Source organism: Thunnus maccoyii, chromosome 20, assembly GCF_910596095.1.
Source record: "Thunnus maccoyii chromosome 20, fThuMac1.1, whole genome shotgun sequence".
Lineage (NCBI taxonomy): Eukaryota > Metazoa > Chordata > Actinopteri > Scombriformes > Scombridae > Thunnus > Thunnus maccoyii.
The window spans coordinates 10,962,108-10,977,978 of record NC_056552.1 but is presented as its reverse complement, the minus strand read 5'-3'; the positions used below and the strand labels follow the sequence as shown (position 1 = coordinate 10,977,978).

At 39.5% G+C, this 15,871-nt stretch overlaps 1 protein-coding gene across 1 annotated transcript in view; it reads right to left on the bottom strand.

Annotated features, from left to right (window-relative positions):
- The window catches only part of LOC121887271 (carbohydrate sulfotransferase 15-like), a 36,478-nt gene extending 27,092 nt beyond the window's left edge, over positions 1-9,386 (bottom strand). Inside the window, exon 1 of the mRNA XM_042397972.1 lies at positions 9,136-9,386. The gene's annotated coding sequence lies outside the window, so the exon portion shown is untranslated. The remainder of the gene's footprint in view (positions 1-9,135) is intronic.
- Positions 9,387-15,871: the final 6,485 nt, after the last annotated feature.

Here is a 15,871-nt window from a genome sequence, read left to right as displayed (position 1 = left end):
GTGAATTAACAAAACGTAGGCTATTACCGAGTTGGTTGGCTTACTGCTCTGCCTCTCGGGATGCAAACAGTTTTAGGGAGGCTACTGGAGGGCATCCCAGCGGATACATAATATCAACTTGGCCTGTGGATATTCAACTTATAATACGCTTTATCTTCTTTCTGCTACATAACACATGCGACTCCACAGTAATGAAAGCTTGGACACATTCTCAAAGCTTAACAGACAGGCAGGTAGGTTAATTCTCTAAATTAAGGGTGCGCATAAAGATGTATTCTTTTAACATAGAGGGTTAATTGCTTGGTATCTTCATTTTTAAGGTTGCCGGTGTGTTTCAACTCCATTGCAGAAGGATCACTTGCACTGAAATTTGAGTGTTAGGTTTAGCATAAATCACAATAATACATCTGTCCTGTCCAGTATGCTCTGGTAGTAGACTGTAGCATCAAAAAAAAAAAAAGTTAAATCAAACCCTGCTTGGCCACGTCCTGACAAATGGAGGGGAGGGGGAGAGATGTTATAACTACAACAGCACATCCATCTTGCAAAGTATAAAAAATTTTCCTGGTTTGCCAAGGTTCATACTGGCAACGGTTGCCTGTGCAGATATAGAACTCCAGTTCCAAATTAACTTGGCACGGATAATCCCACAAAATGATAGCAGCAGGAATGAAAATAACATTTTGACAAATTCCTTGTGACCCGAGCCAGGTCGGAGTGTGTCTCCTCACTGCCAAAAGGTCTAAAAAATGCAAACAGCCCTGCAGGTGCGTCTGACACTTATGTTGGACATTTCTAGGCTGTCTGGTAAACGGAACTAGATGTTGACCTTTGAACCCAGACAGACAAGCAGCTAGGTGGCAAGCGCATGCAAGTTTTTTGTTTACCAGTCTGAGCTTGTAAAGATGCTTGCACCTATAATCACAACCTTAACCACGCTTTCGGTCACATTACTTGGAGGGCAGACTAAACAGAAATTGATCTTGTCTAAGGCTCAGAGATGAGACTGAAAAGCATCCAGCTGTGTGAAATTATCAGAGACAATCTCAATGGTTTGTAGGTCATTCAAAAAAAAAAACAAAACACACACACACACACACACACACACAAACACAGTGCAGTGAGAGATGGCTGTGGTATTGAAAGATTTCAGTTGGTCGTTTAAAAGGAGTAGCCCGAGGTAATTGGAAAATGAACACATCTCTCCCTGTGGCTCTACATTGTTGAGGTCCCCACAGGTCTGTGTTGAGGCCATTAGAGTGACATCTGGAAGACAGATACACAACCACTAATACTGGGTCTTTCTGCTAACCTAAGGGATTCCATGGCAACACATGAAAGCATCCATAACCCACTGGCTGGGTAAATATAGATTTTAAAAGTCATGTGCACAAAAACAGAATTTATTCAAATGACACAAAACCAGAGCCTTAAAAATTGCCATGTCAGCATTTAGTTTAATACCATATTTGACTATTAATAGGACTCATTTTCAATTTTTTTATCTCACAAAAAAGAAACATCTGTGAATTTATCTGTGCCAATTTAGAAAGTAAAAACACAACACAAGATTGGATAAAAAATAATAAAAACACAAAAATCTAGATGAAAAAAGCCATTTGCAACATAAACATTCTCTATTGATACTTGTTTGGTCGACAAAAGTCATTGTCCAAACCATTGTCAAATTGCTTGTTTTCACAGACTCACGATGTAAAACACAAAGACATTGAATTCACTATGAAAAAGACAAAGAATCACATCAAATATTCACAAAATCCACACAATCAATTACCAGAATTGAAAATATCAGAATTTTCTTTTCATCCATTAATCATTTCAGCTATTTTAATTATTTTTTTAAACATATACATAATCATCAGCTAATTTGTAGTTTCTCATTTTTCTCATATGCCATATACCAGAAGATCTGTTGAGCTCTAATCGTCAATACAGGAGTCACAGTCCCTCACTTATCTCAATGTCCTAATGGCAAAATAGCTTGTCAGGGTCATATGATATTAGTTACAACTATTTGGATAAGGTTGGGAGAGTTGTGCTCATGGTTGAAGAAAGCAACACTGACTGTTGATGATGACAGTGGTTATCAATGCCCTGTTGCAGAAGGAAACAGAACAAACTCTGTGCACTTGGCATCCAAGGCTAAATTCAGTTTGACTGAATCAACTCTTTAAACGATCCCAGATATTTTTCTGGAAAAATTGGTAAAAGAAAACAAAAACGACTGGATGCCTTGGTGGCCTAGGGGTTAAGGCGCCAACCATGATCTGCAACATCCCCAGTTGGTATCCACATGGGGACCTACGTTGCATGTCGTTCCCCATCATTTCCTATCATTTCTCTACTGTTTGCTATCTTAAAAAGACATAAAATGACCAAAACATAATTTTACAAAAAGAATGAGCCTCAACTATATGTTATTCTGCAAACATGCTACTGCTACTGATGACAAGTTAATGATGTGTTTAGTAAATAGTGATGTTTACATAAAACACAAACTCTGTATAAATAATACTATTCTCACTCGCCACAGTCCCATAAATCAACCTACCAGCTGAAAAAGGGGGGCTGCTCTTATTCGCCAGGATCCATCTATATGGCACAACTGGGTACAGATGGTGAGGGAAATAAAAGCCAGTTTAGTTTCCCATGCGTCATTAATACAAGCAATGACCCCCAACTTGGCAGTGGCACACAGCAACTCTGGGTTACCAGATTTATCTTCTTAGTCAGCATCTCAAAAGTTCCAGCATGGTGTCCCAATTACACACAGTGTCTCATACTCTTATTACAGAAATGTGTCGCACAGACTTATAAATAACAGGTGAAAACTCACACTTTTTTTTTTAAACATGTTGGTTTTCATTTGTGAACTATTGCTTTTGTGTTGAGTTCTCACATCATATGTTACAATTAGTTTTGCAGATACAGTGTGAAAGAGTGTTCTGCCTTGTGTGACCACTTTTTCACATGACAATGCAGCAGCAGGGACTTTTTTTGCATTTTAAAATGAAATTTCTCATAGAGATGCAAATCACAGGTGAAATATGACAATGGGAAGTTGGGAATTTCACATTTTTGCATCTGAAAACAAACATGCATGTGTGGTTGGAATTTAAATGCAGACTTTTAATTGAGACATCTCATCCAGTGCATGTAATGTCAGTAAGAACATGTAGTACTCTGAAATGACAAGATTGACTACAACCGGAAAGAGAATGAAGTGCGTAAAATGGCACCATCCGTCCCTTTGTTTACTAGAGCCAATAACACTGGAGAAAAAACTTCCATGCAAGTCATTCACGAGATAAAGCAGATTAATGTCTGTCAGCATGTTAGCTTAATCACTGGAAGCTCATCAATCATGCTGACAAATGGCCTCGGACCACCGCATCAGAAAGACAGCATCTTCTGGAGTGGTGGCTCTTCCACATCCACATAAATCCTGTCCAGTGATCCACTGCTCTCATCAGGAATACATAACATAACTTCATTGGGGGATCCATCCATCACTGGGCCCCTGCATGCACCATTATTTTCAAAGTCCAGCTCCTACACTTGAGTGCAGCCGGATCCTGTTTCCAGCGCTGATCATTCAGTCTAAAACTGCAGCCTGCTGTCACTTGGATGTAAGCTCACAAAAACAGCAGTCTGCTTATGAAATATTTATGCAACAAAGGGTTACTGGTGACAGGCGTGAAGCTAAGGATGGCATCTTTAAGAGCTGACATGTTTTGATAGGCTGCTGAATAGACTAGGACGTCACTTTTAAATAGATGTACAGAACAAAACAGCATCTGACAATCGGTTTGTTTATGTTGATGCAAAAATGCTATCTGCATACTGATGAGGTAGATGCATGTATCCATTAGAGTAGATTCAGGATGTGCAGTCAGTTCAGTAACCATCAATAATAAACCTCCAATACTAGGTCTGCAACAAACAATTATTTTCAGTATTGATTAACCTGTCATTTATTTTTGCAATTAAATGTTAAACATTAATTTGTAAAATGTCAAAAAATAATGGAAAAATGTCCATCAAGAACAAGCCTGGATTACCAAACAGGCAGAAACTGATCTAGGGCCCCAAAAGCAGAGGTTTACTCCATGTCAAATGAGACTACATAATCTGATTAATCCCAAATTTGTTCGAAATTTGCATCACTGAGGTAAAATATCAACTATGACAGGTCCCACCCAGACGTGTTAGGACATACTAAAATCCGCTGCATGGAATAATAAATTGAGTTTGACATGTTTTTCCAAGAGGTTCAGTTACATTTTAAATATACTAAAAATGGCGTCTTCTCCTTTTACCCCATTAAAAATCCAAAATCTGTGAATATGCAATAAATGTTATGTCAGTTTTTTGACTAAGCATTTCAGCACCAACCAATCATCTCTAAGCAGTGAAGGCTACAGGGACTGTCTGACCCAGTGAGGTCAATTTTCAACACATGTCTTAATACTGACAGCAAGGCAGTGATATAAAATTCCTCATAGCCATCGAGTACAATTTAAGTTTTGAGTGCATTAAAGGGAAGTATTTAAAAAGGCCGATCTCTGAAAGCTTTCGTTGGATTATGAAGTGTAGTCACATCATTTTTGGACATCATTTTTGAAAGACAGTCAGCTGACCCTGTTGTATATTATCGTTGCCTGCATACATACAGGGTTGAGGGTCCATATGGACAGTCTGTGTGCCCTGTGCCCCAGAGGAGCCTTGTCGAGCTGCACACAGCAGCCCCTGATGCACACTTGACACTAAGCTTCCTGCAGCAGTGACTGAAATAAAAGACCCCTAAAAGAGAGGTCAAATGCTTCATTTGAGAAACACAGAGTGCAGCTTCAGGCTCTCAGGCTGAAAAAGGAGATGTATCCCAAAGAGGAGGTAAAAAAAAAAAAAAAAAAATGTCAGAGTTATCAGAGCAGGGCCAGAATGTGTCAGTCATTGGGAAAACGAAGGATTGCAGACATATTTTAAGGACTGGTCAGAGGTTTTGGGATGAGACACTGAGGTTGTGGGACTGTCAATTTCCCTGTCTGGTGCAAAATGTCCCAGGGAAGAATGTGTTCTCAGAAAAGACAAATTAAAAGAATATGGAGCGATAAGAAGTCACACCAAGCAGCACAAACGTTTATTATTGCTTTTGATTTCTAGTTAATTTTGATGAATCACAACAAAGCCAGGAGCTTGACGAAATATGACTCTACTTTCAAATATGAACATTTATCTAGATTTATGGAAGGCAATAAAGAAGTTCTCCTTTTTGAATATTAAAACTGTGTGAATAAACAAGAGCACCAGCGTGTTAAATCTATGTGACATTAAATGCAGGATGGCAGAACAATTCATATGTAAGTCTTCATTTGGACCCCAAGTGTCTCAGCTAATAAAAGCCGCTCCACTACCCAAAACAGTCCTCAAACAACATGGGAACAAGACGGTCAAGTAATTCCAGCTCATTCCCAGATGCCTCCTTCCCGCACACGCACACCCACACACACACACACAAAACCACAACAGCTTTCTTTTGAACTTGCAATGATCTAGTCTTGTTGAAACATGAGGAAACGTTTTATCACTGTCAGTGTCTAATGACCTTAAATCCATGAATTTGAAAAGGGCAACAGTTCTGTGCATGTTTGCTGCCAAATTCTCCCCGGTTTTCATGATGAAGTGGCCTCCAAAAAGGCCATTCAAATTGAATTCCCCGACATTCTCTCGGCAATTTCAATTGAATTCCCTTCCCCTGAGAAATCTTCAACAAAGATTTCAATAACAAAGGCATTCCCTCTTTGTGTGCATCACAATAATTAAGAGTCTACTGCTGGTCTAGCACTGAAAGGAGCATTATCACTGGAATCTCTAATGAAAGCCAATGATGGAAAAAAAAAAAAATCATCCTAAAAGGTTCGCTTCCTGCTGTGATCATATTTTCATGTAATCAAAGTCCGGCTAACAAACCTAACATCTCGCTTTTTTCATAATTGATGGAAGAATTGTAACATAAATATGATTTATTCATAGTTCTGTCTTCTTTTGAATAGCCTTTTATTTGCGTGTGTGTGCGTGTAGCACAAAGCGCCTCTTCACATGCAGATATGACAACATGCAGCAGACGCTGAGTGTGATTCATTGTTTATTTACTTTAAGTTCTTTTAAATGAATACTTCATCAACCTACTACAAAGGCTGAAGTTAACGCTGTATCTAAATCAGGAACGATCAGCCAGAAATATTACAGCTCGACTTATCTCGGATAGAGTAATTCATCAAAGTGCTTCAGTCACTCCACGGAAATCTGCGGTGGGAGAGATGAAATGAGCTCTAACAAAACAGAGTGCCTGCTAGAAGCCACGCACACTACACCCAGTCATGGCATTTAAATCATTCTAATCATCCATCCCACTCACTGTATAATAATATATTGCAGTGAGAAAGAGAATCCCCACCACATTTACGACACCTACGTTCCTCCATCCCACACAGACTCTGACAACTTACAAGCAAACAGCTGCACACTCTGACATGATACACACACACACGCACACACATTGTAGATGTCTACCCATGGTATGTAAACATTATGCTTGAATCATTTTTAAATAAGAGTCTCAAAACTGTCAGCGTTCCCTAGGGCTGCAACCAATTACTATTTTCATTATAGGTTGTTTTTTTTATTAATCCATGCATCGTTTAGTCTGTAGAAGGTGGAAAAATAGTGAAAATGTCAATCACAATGCCCAAGATGACGTCTCCAAAATTGCTTTCTTTGTACGATTAACATTCAAAAACACAAAAATATGCAATTTACAAATCAGAAAAGCCACAAATCTTTCAAATCTTTTATCAAGCAAATCATTTTTGCTTTGTAAATGACTCAGACATTTCAAATGTCGCTTCATTTTATGTCAATCTTCTATGGTGAGCATCCACCACTTCTGCATTTTCATCCCATTCACCTGCTTTATCTCAGATTTAGTTCACTTTATGTTTGAAACCCATACAGCTAATGTGCTGGATAGCAGCTACCATAGGCTTAATTGAAAGCTCAAGTGCAGTAATTTAAAAGCCTTGTGTTGCTTCACACATTAACTTGCTCAACTCGAAAATAAAGAGGGTAAGAGAGAGGAGGTTAACGCGATGTGATGCACCCCTGAGGGCGTATCTCAACTATTAATCAAAACCAAATCAGTCCTCGTATGAAACTACATATATGCTTATGTCTTAGAGATGCATTTACCGCTGAGCTTGGTGAGAAAATCCTGATCTGTAAACTTATAAATTTAAGAGCCAGTTAAGGATGTTGTGGTGTGAGCTGGGATGGATTATCCATATATCGCATTGGGCGAGTGCCCGGGGCCACCAGCCAATCAGTACCATGGAGGCATGGAGAGTGGCGAGGAGAGAGAGCCGCTGTTTAATTCAGTAGTAATAGTAATAGATCTACACTTTAATGCCGATAGGAAATATGTTCAAAGACAATTTTACTAACCCGTCCTCCTGTGTGGAACAAGCAGGCTACACCTTCATACTCCTGAGTGCTACGGTTCATAACTATTTTATTTTCTGTTTTACAGAGGCAAGAAGGAAAATCAAGTCCTTTATAAATGTTGTAGACCGACTGCAGTTTCTGACCAAGAAAACAAAAAAAATGCCTTTTTGTTTGTGGATTTCGCAATGAAAATCAAATCACTGTTCTGTTTTCATTCCTTTAATATCTGTTTTTGAAAACAAAAGAACAACAAAACAACCATTTCTGTTTCCTACGTGTTGCAGCACATTCTCTCAATGTGCTTTTCCTTATACTTCACATCACCTCACCGGGTTCTCTGTGATCATTCAGCCGTTGAAATGGTTCCTTGCCCCAGTCGTTACCGGGCTCGCCTTACATACAGAGACATACTCCGTAATGGTTTCGCATGTAGTCCTCATTTAGGCCATTTATGATGGAAATAATGATATTTAGCATGATGTGTGGCATTTGTAGGCCCATGTCTATATGGTGTAAGGTGTTTGGGTTGTGTTCACTTTTTTAGTGTAAAGTGGGAAGATGGGGGCACTTCAGGTGTGGTCACCCTAGAGCACCACATTATGTTAATCCGGGCCAGGTATTCTGATGGCTCCTCAGATCATGAATATACTCTTCATCAAATATGATTTCAATGTGATCTATACGTCTGTGTGTGTGAAACCAGGCAGGATTTAACCTAAACCTGGCACACACACACACACACACATAAAAATCAAGCTTTTGAGCATGGTGATCCACTTGGCCAACACTCCCAGTCAGTCTTATGTTTTGCCTCGCTACAGCCTGTGGTCTATATGGTGTCTCAGGTAGGACAAAGAGGAGAGAGGACCACTCCGTCCCTCTTGAGGCTTCCTCTGCTCCTATTGGTCAGCGGGAAATCCTTTTGTTTTGGCTCTCACGGTGGAAGAGCCTGCACAACGCCTTTCATGCATGAGAGCCAAATATTCCTGCACAATCGCCAAAAAAAAAAAAAAGGAGGGTGGACAAAATATCTGACTCTGGGCAGTTTGGAATAAAAACCTTTCATTATACAAGTGATGGCGACGTGTTTAGATTTCCTCCGAAAGTAATAATTGATTATAACCTCCCAAATATTCATCCACGACAGGCGAGCGCTCATGCGTTTTTACGCCTGCAGCTCTGTACCACTTTAAACTGAAGAAAACTGAGTGAACTCTTGAGTTAGATTAGAATACATAGTGACCCATTCATTTTCTACGGGCAGCGGGCGCCTCTCCGCTGAAAGGAGCCCGTTATATTGGCGGTGTCTCCGGTTTTATACAGGGCACACACACACACACACACACACACACACACATATACACAGACACACACATAGAGAGAGTCAAATCACCCCAAAAAAAAAAAAAACTTTTCCATTTCTGCTGCGCCCGCTCACTTTACAGTCATGCAGCCTGAAAAACCGAGGGCATGAACTTCAACGACACGGAACTGACTAAGAGGACACAGATTTTGAAACAAAACTTAAAATAAAAAGAGGAAATGAATGCACAGACTGCTTATGACAATGCCTATGACTGTGAAACAATAACACTGTGCCAAATAAAAACCTACCATGAGTTTCTTCTTGGAGCCCGTAGCGCTCACACCACCACCCGGATCAAACAACTTCTTATTGTCGGTTCGTATATTTCCATTCCGGTCACCGGTCACGGGATTAATGGCATTTGTAAGTCCCTGTAATTATTCTTTTTTTTTCTTCTACTTCTTCTCCTCCACTGGCGGTTACATGTGAACAAGTCGTGGAGTATCGGCGCTGTGACAATCTCTCTTTCTCTTCAGCCTCTCTCAAGCTCCCGATATGAACGCTGGGAGTCAGTCAGTCTCTCTCTCTCTCTCTCTCTCTCTCTCTCTCTCTCTCTCTCTCTCTCTCTCTCTCTCTCCCTCTCTCTCTCTGGGGTAAAAAGGGTGAGGGGTGAGGAGGGACGTGGGGGGAAATGGGGGCAGGGAGCAGGGGTCCCTTACTAAGAACTATAAACCTATAATCTCTATGCAAACAGGAACTCTGCTAGAATATAATGAGAATAAACATCATACATTCATTTAAAGGGTCAGTTCACATAAATTTCAAATTAACATATTTTCTCTCTTACTCCTAGCAGTATATATCTATGCAGAAAGATTTGGATTTATTTGCCCAGATGATGAGATATCTGTCTCTGAGACTCCACCCCGATACAATCGTTCGAGGTGCTCACAGTAAAGGGCTATTAATAGATTACATTAATAAAATTCAAGGAGTGTCCTGGTGGCCTAATGGTTGAAGCTCAATATAGCCAAGATGTTCCCAGTTGGATTCCTGCCAGTGATCTGTGTTGCATGTCATATCCCTCTCTCTCTCTCTCCTGCTGTCTCCATCTCCACTGTCAACTGTCTAATAAAGGGAAAGCATACCAGAATAAACCAACAGCAACATCCCTTTCCAGAAACGGCGTCGCGGTTCCTCTGGATAATTCACTGGCATCAGTTTTCATAAGGATTATTCCTTTATCAGAGAGTACCTCAAATGAAAAGTGTGTGTGTGTGTCTATATTCGTCTAATTATCAATAAATCCAGTTAAAGTCCAAAACCAAAAATGAATTAATCCTGCTTACATGTATTGTCCATGTATAAAAAGCCTATTACATTATAGCTTATTCCTCTGTGCCGTATAGACCTCCATAAACTATTAAAAACACATTAATGAGCTACACCCAAGTGAATCATACGTTTCTTCATCACAATTAAAGCAGACAATTAGTTTAGCTTAGCTTGGTTTGAGTCAATTCCATATATACCGTCCTGCTGCTGTAAATATTCACTAGTGCACCAAATTTGCAGCTGAAAATAGTCCCCAACAAATGCACTATCTACTCCCGTTAAAGTGATGTCTGCATAAAACTGCAGTGTCCAGCTTTTTTTGGAAATTATTTAACCTTTCCAAAAAAACAATAAACTACATTTTTTGACCAGTTTTTAAAAGACTGGCATCCTCAGTAGGAACAAATTGACTCAGGACTTAGAGCCACACAGACTGAGGAAGTCGGAAAATATTCAGATGGACTAATTGCATTCTTGGTTTTTGAAATTTTAGATTTGCTGACAAAAAGATTGAAAGAGTAAATGTGTGTTCAGACAGAGCACATACACGTGAGTTTATTGGCCCCAAACAGTTAATATATCAACTGTATGTCAGCTGTAAGCTAGCTAGCAACGTACACACCAACCGTGTCTGTGAGAGTGTGCTTGTGTGTTTGTGATCTGTTCAGCTTCTAAATGAGCTCAGAACTCACTAGAAACTCTGATTCTTTCTTTTATTTCCCTCCAGTCTTTCTGCTTTCCAATCTCGTCTCTGTGTTTATGAAGCAGAGCCCCGGGAAACACGCCAATTTTTCACTCAAGTTAAATCATTTTCAACTCGTGCAAACACGTCTTTGCGTCAATTCACCCCATGCAAATTCGCGTCTACTCACATCTTTCCATTGATTTCATATGCAATCATACTGCCCCTAAAATTGACTTCACGTTTCATGTGAATACACTCACTCTCAGATAAAAGAGAAAATATGAGAAAATATTTTTAATTTGGGTGAACTGACCCTTTAAGCTCACCATTGACTGATCTCATCTTCAAGTCCTGTGCTAAACGCAGTATAGATCACTGTAGAAACAAATAAACACAACAACAACATAAACCTAGTATTGGCCGAGTCTCTACTGGACCATCATCGCATTATTGTGGTGCTCTTTCCTCAGAGAGTGTATATGGCGGGGTTGGTTAAAGGGGGGTGGCAGTGGGGGATGGGAGAGGGGCCACCAAGACAGCTGCGCCTCAATGGCTGGTTATTCGGACCATTAAGGCAAAGAAGGATTTATAGGAGGCCACATTATGTATGTTAGGTTTTCTTTGCTCTGCTTTAACCTTGCAGTGAGTTAGTGGCGTCTACAGTGTGACTGCTAGAGCTCAATATTGGAAAATTTCAGCAATAACACGGTATTTGCCTCCCAGACAAAGAAATAAAACAGAATGCACAGCAATTACAGTAGCAGAGAAAAACAAAGCCCAATAATCTCATGTTTATTTGAGAATGTGTGTGTTTATCTGTTGTGGTGTTTTTCAGTAGCTCTTGCATGATGAACTCCAACAGGGAGATGCATGTGGACCAGAGATGTGAAAGATTATTCATTATGACGCATCTGCACGATTCAGCGGCCACACCAATCAAAGCTGGACTGCCACACGCGGCTGCAAATCTGTCTGTGAGAGGTGGTTTCACTAAATGCACGCTCATCTGGGAAATGTGTTGTCTCATATCATGTTTCACCGATGCCGCCACGGTTCTGTTCTGTGTCAATCATCATCATCATCATCACAAGCGTTGTAATGGCTACCCTTGAGTCTTCAGTTGCTGTTTTCCGCATGCTAGTTTCTTTAGCCTCCAACATCCATTATCAAAAGATATACGTCCTTTCATTTTTTTGCAGTGAACAAGTAGCCCAAGGGAGATTATAGATTTTCAAGAATTTCATCTTCTCACAATATGAATTTTTGTGTCTGCCTGCTATATCTCACTGGCAGATGATCTCAGTCAAATCGACTACTAAGACCTCTTGCAGGTATTTATCCTCAAAGCTTCAAATGGCGACAACAACCCTGATGATGATGATGATGATGATGATGATGATGATGATGATGATGATGAAGTGTTTGTGTAATGGCTGGTTGTCTCTACAGCAAGTCATCCAAAGCATATGAGTCACTCTGTGCCCCACGTGTGCAGGCAGAGATGCCTCACAGCAACAGCCTGTCTCAGCTTCTGTCTCTATTAAAGCCCGGTGGAAACTGAAAAGGAAACGCTTACGAGTCACTGGCCTTGTTTGTTTTATCTCTCTGTGTGTTCTTAGCTTAGAAAAATTGCATATCCATGTTTATTTTGTGAGTTTCATCACACACATTAGGAAGACGCCAGGAGGAAATGTTTGCAAGTTCCCGAGACCCTTGTGTCATGTTTTTCACCTTCGAGCCACCTCCAGAGAAATAAATCACCAGATATATTGACCAGAACCGCATGTAATACAGCTTGGCTGTGGCCTTCAATTGCTTGTTTGGTCACATTCCAGTATGCCTTTCTGCAAAAGGCCATGCCAAAGATCAAAGTGCCACTATTTGGCAGTAGGCTTGAAATTATTACATCCCTTATTGGTTTTATGTGTTATTGTTATGTACAGTAACAAATCTATGTCATCACTGCATAGTATTGGTGGCCACATATCAAATTCATAGTGCAGCAGTTTTCCACTACATTGCTGTCATTCTTAAAGCCTCCAAATTTGATCAAAGAACAACATAGTCTATGAAGTTCTTTAACTTCTCCTATATGCTTGGAAAAATTGAATCAAATTGAAAAGCTTTTAAGTTAAAAATGACTATCTAGTGTCAAGCTGATTCACTAATGAATGTATTTATGTCAATGAGTTATACTTTAGTTTCCATCTCACCTGGATTGACAGGAAGAAACCACATCCATCTCGATTAAATCTTGAGAAATAGACTGTGTAAAGAGTCTCTGAGCAGAGTGAGACCCCCCATAGCTCCTCTATAAAGGAGTAGCTTTTTGAACAGCACACCACTGTCAGCTCTTGCACTGTTTCTTTCTTTTTTTTTTGTTTTCTGCATAATGGGACGAGTTTAAAATGTTGCTAAGAGCCCAGCAGGACAGTCAAAAGAGATTAGAAATAATAGCTTTTACACATGCTTGTTAGTGTGAGGGGGTGGAAAAGATGTCTGATAAAATCATGTTGGGGATTTCTAAGGAAAGGGTGAGGGCTGACCTCAAGCCTAAATGATTCACTGTTTCCATTCAATACAGACTACTGTATGTTTCCAATATTTTTGGTCATGAAAAGGGGATGAAATATCTTTATTTTGTCCTCTTCGCAAATGTTTTTTGTTACTAAGTCTGGTTTGAACTCCTAGGAGCTCAGGCAGCTGTTGCTGCGAGTTTCTTTCCAGACTGAGCATTACTCATCTCTTTCATTCCATGTTGTGTGTGTGTCAAGGCTGAACGGTGATTATACCCTGACCCTAATGATATTTGTACAGGCTATTCAGCGCCAGTATCAGAGCTGAACAAAGACCATGGAATACAATTTCAGAGAAAAGAGAAAAATAGCTTCATTCATCTTTAACTGATGACATTTAATAAATACTGCTGTAAAATGGTCGCTCAGCCTTTCAATCAATACTCGTAAGATTTCTCTTGGAAAATAAAGATACAGATGGCTACAAAAAGTCCAGTATATACAGAATAATATCATAAAATCTGGTTATTGGCATTAAAGTTACATGACAAGCAACAGTATTCTTAGAAATAATAAGTCATTTCTAATTTCTGTCTCTTTCTCCCTAATGTTTCATGCCCTCCTAACCAAACAGAAACCGTTTATATCTTCAAAAAGTGAACTTTTCCAAAATTTTTAAATAGTCTTGTTTACATCTTGATGTTTATTCTAATTAGCATTTACAGGATAAGGCTTGCATTATTCCATATTTTTCTTAATGTCAATAAATCCCATAAAAAACACACAAAAACATCAATGTGTTAACCACTCTGTTAATACCGTCTGATTTCCTTACCCTGCTTGTGGAACTTAGTCCAACCAAACCCATTAATTCCTACAGAAGACATATTTTAAAGACAGGTCACAAATATATAGTTTATATACAAAATTTCCTTAAATTAGCTGGGCACTGTAGCTTTTAGTAAACGTTACTCAAGCAGGAGTAAATCAATTGCTTTTTGGAACGTATTCTCAGATGCGGATTAATATGTCCTCGTGAGTATTTATGGCAGCAGGATGCTGTACAATATGTGGGATTAAATGAAAATAAACAGTGTTCATTATAATGAAGAAACATGTTACCCAGTGCAATGGTGTGCCTCATTGATGTGTTTTTAACAGTTTTTGGACAACTACTGTATGGCATTTTATGGCACACAAATTAGTTTTAGTATGTCAGGCTTTGGCTTTACAGAAAATACTTGCTAGCATGATCAATTTATTGTTAGTTTTGATTTGTTGACAGTAAGAAATATAGAATATTGCCAGTCTTGCCCTTTTAAACTGAGAGTAGTCAGATTTTCTCAACCCTGAAAGGTTAACTTGACACGAAAATTCCCAATGTTGGAGTTAGGGAGTTTTTACCTGACAGCTCTAGTGGAAGAAACATGACATTACAGAGAGCTTACTCATCATTTTTTCAAGTCCTCTTTGATATGGACTAACATCATGTGAATAAATAATGCACAATCCCCCTATGGCTTGACACAGAGCAGACTAAATTTAGCACCAATATCAGTGCATGTTTTTATCAGGACACTCATGTTCCTCTAAATTCAGATGACTAATGTGTGTCCTCATGTGATGTCCTGACGTGTTTGTTCTCAGCCCCGTTCAAAAGGGAAAAACATTATCGCATGTGTTAATCTGCTGTAATCTCTCTCAGATGTTTGACTCAACAATCAGAGGGAGACATCAGCACCTGACTCCACAGAGAACAGTGCTGCCTCAGCACTTCTCTGAAGGGGGACTTTCGATCGAAGCTGCCACACTCCATCGTCTTCGCCATACCTCTCTGTGTGTTGGAGGCTGTTCTTTTCGTATCAGTAGATGAATGCAAAAATTGAATATTTCTTGTGCAATACTCAATAGAATCAATATACCATGTCTCGCGTCAACTAAGCTGAGATCAGAGAGGCATTGGAGGGGAAACAGAAGTGTTTTCTCCTTGAAATACACGTTTGATTTATGAGAGCCTGCTTGTGTTTGTAGCTGCTTCTTGTGGAAAAGGGTTTTTTTTTTCTTTTTCTGAAGAGGTCCTGTCTCAAGAGAGAGCCAATAGAGCCAAATCTTGCATTGCTGGACAAGATGTCATACATCAGTTTACAGGGCAGGGTCAACACCCATTTTCCCATAACAACAACAGTATACATAAACAGTTTCCAGGAATCAGGAATTTGAAACATTGTGCTAAAAAGCATTGTCATTTTGTGTTTTCTTGGCTTAAATGTGAAATGTTTAAAAGATGTGTGGATCATCGCAGAAAACTGAAGGCCTGTTGATTTATTTGAACATATTTAATTATGGCTCTCAGAAGTTCAGTGAATTAGAATCGTCTAATTGTCACCTTGACCTTGAGCGCTTGAACACTTTCAAGATTTTAATTGTTTGTTTGCTGAAAGCATTGAGCGACAAAGACATTTGAGTTTCCAACGTGCAGATAGGAGAGACAGGAGTCTGTATGAGAGC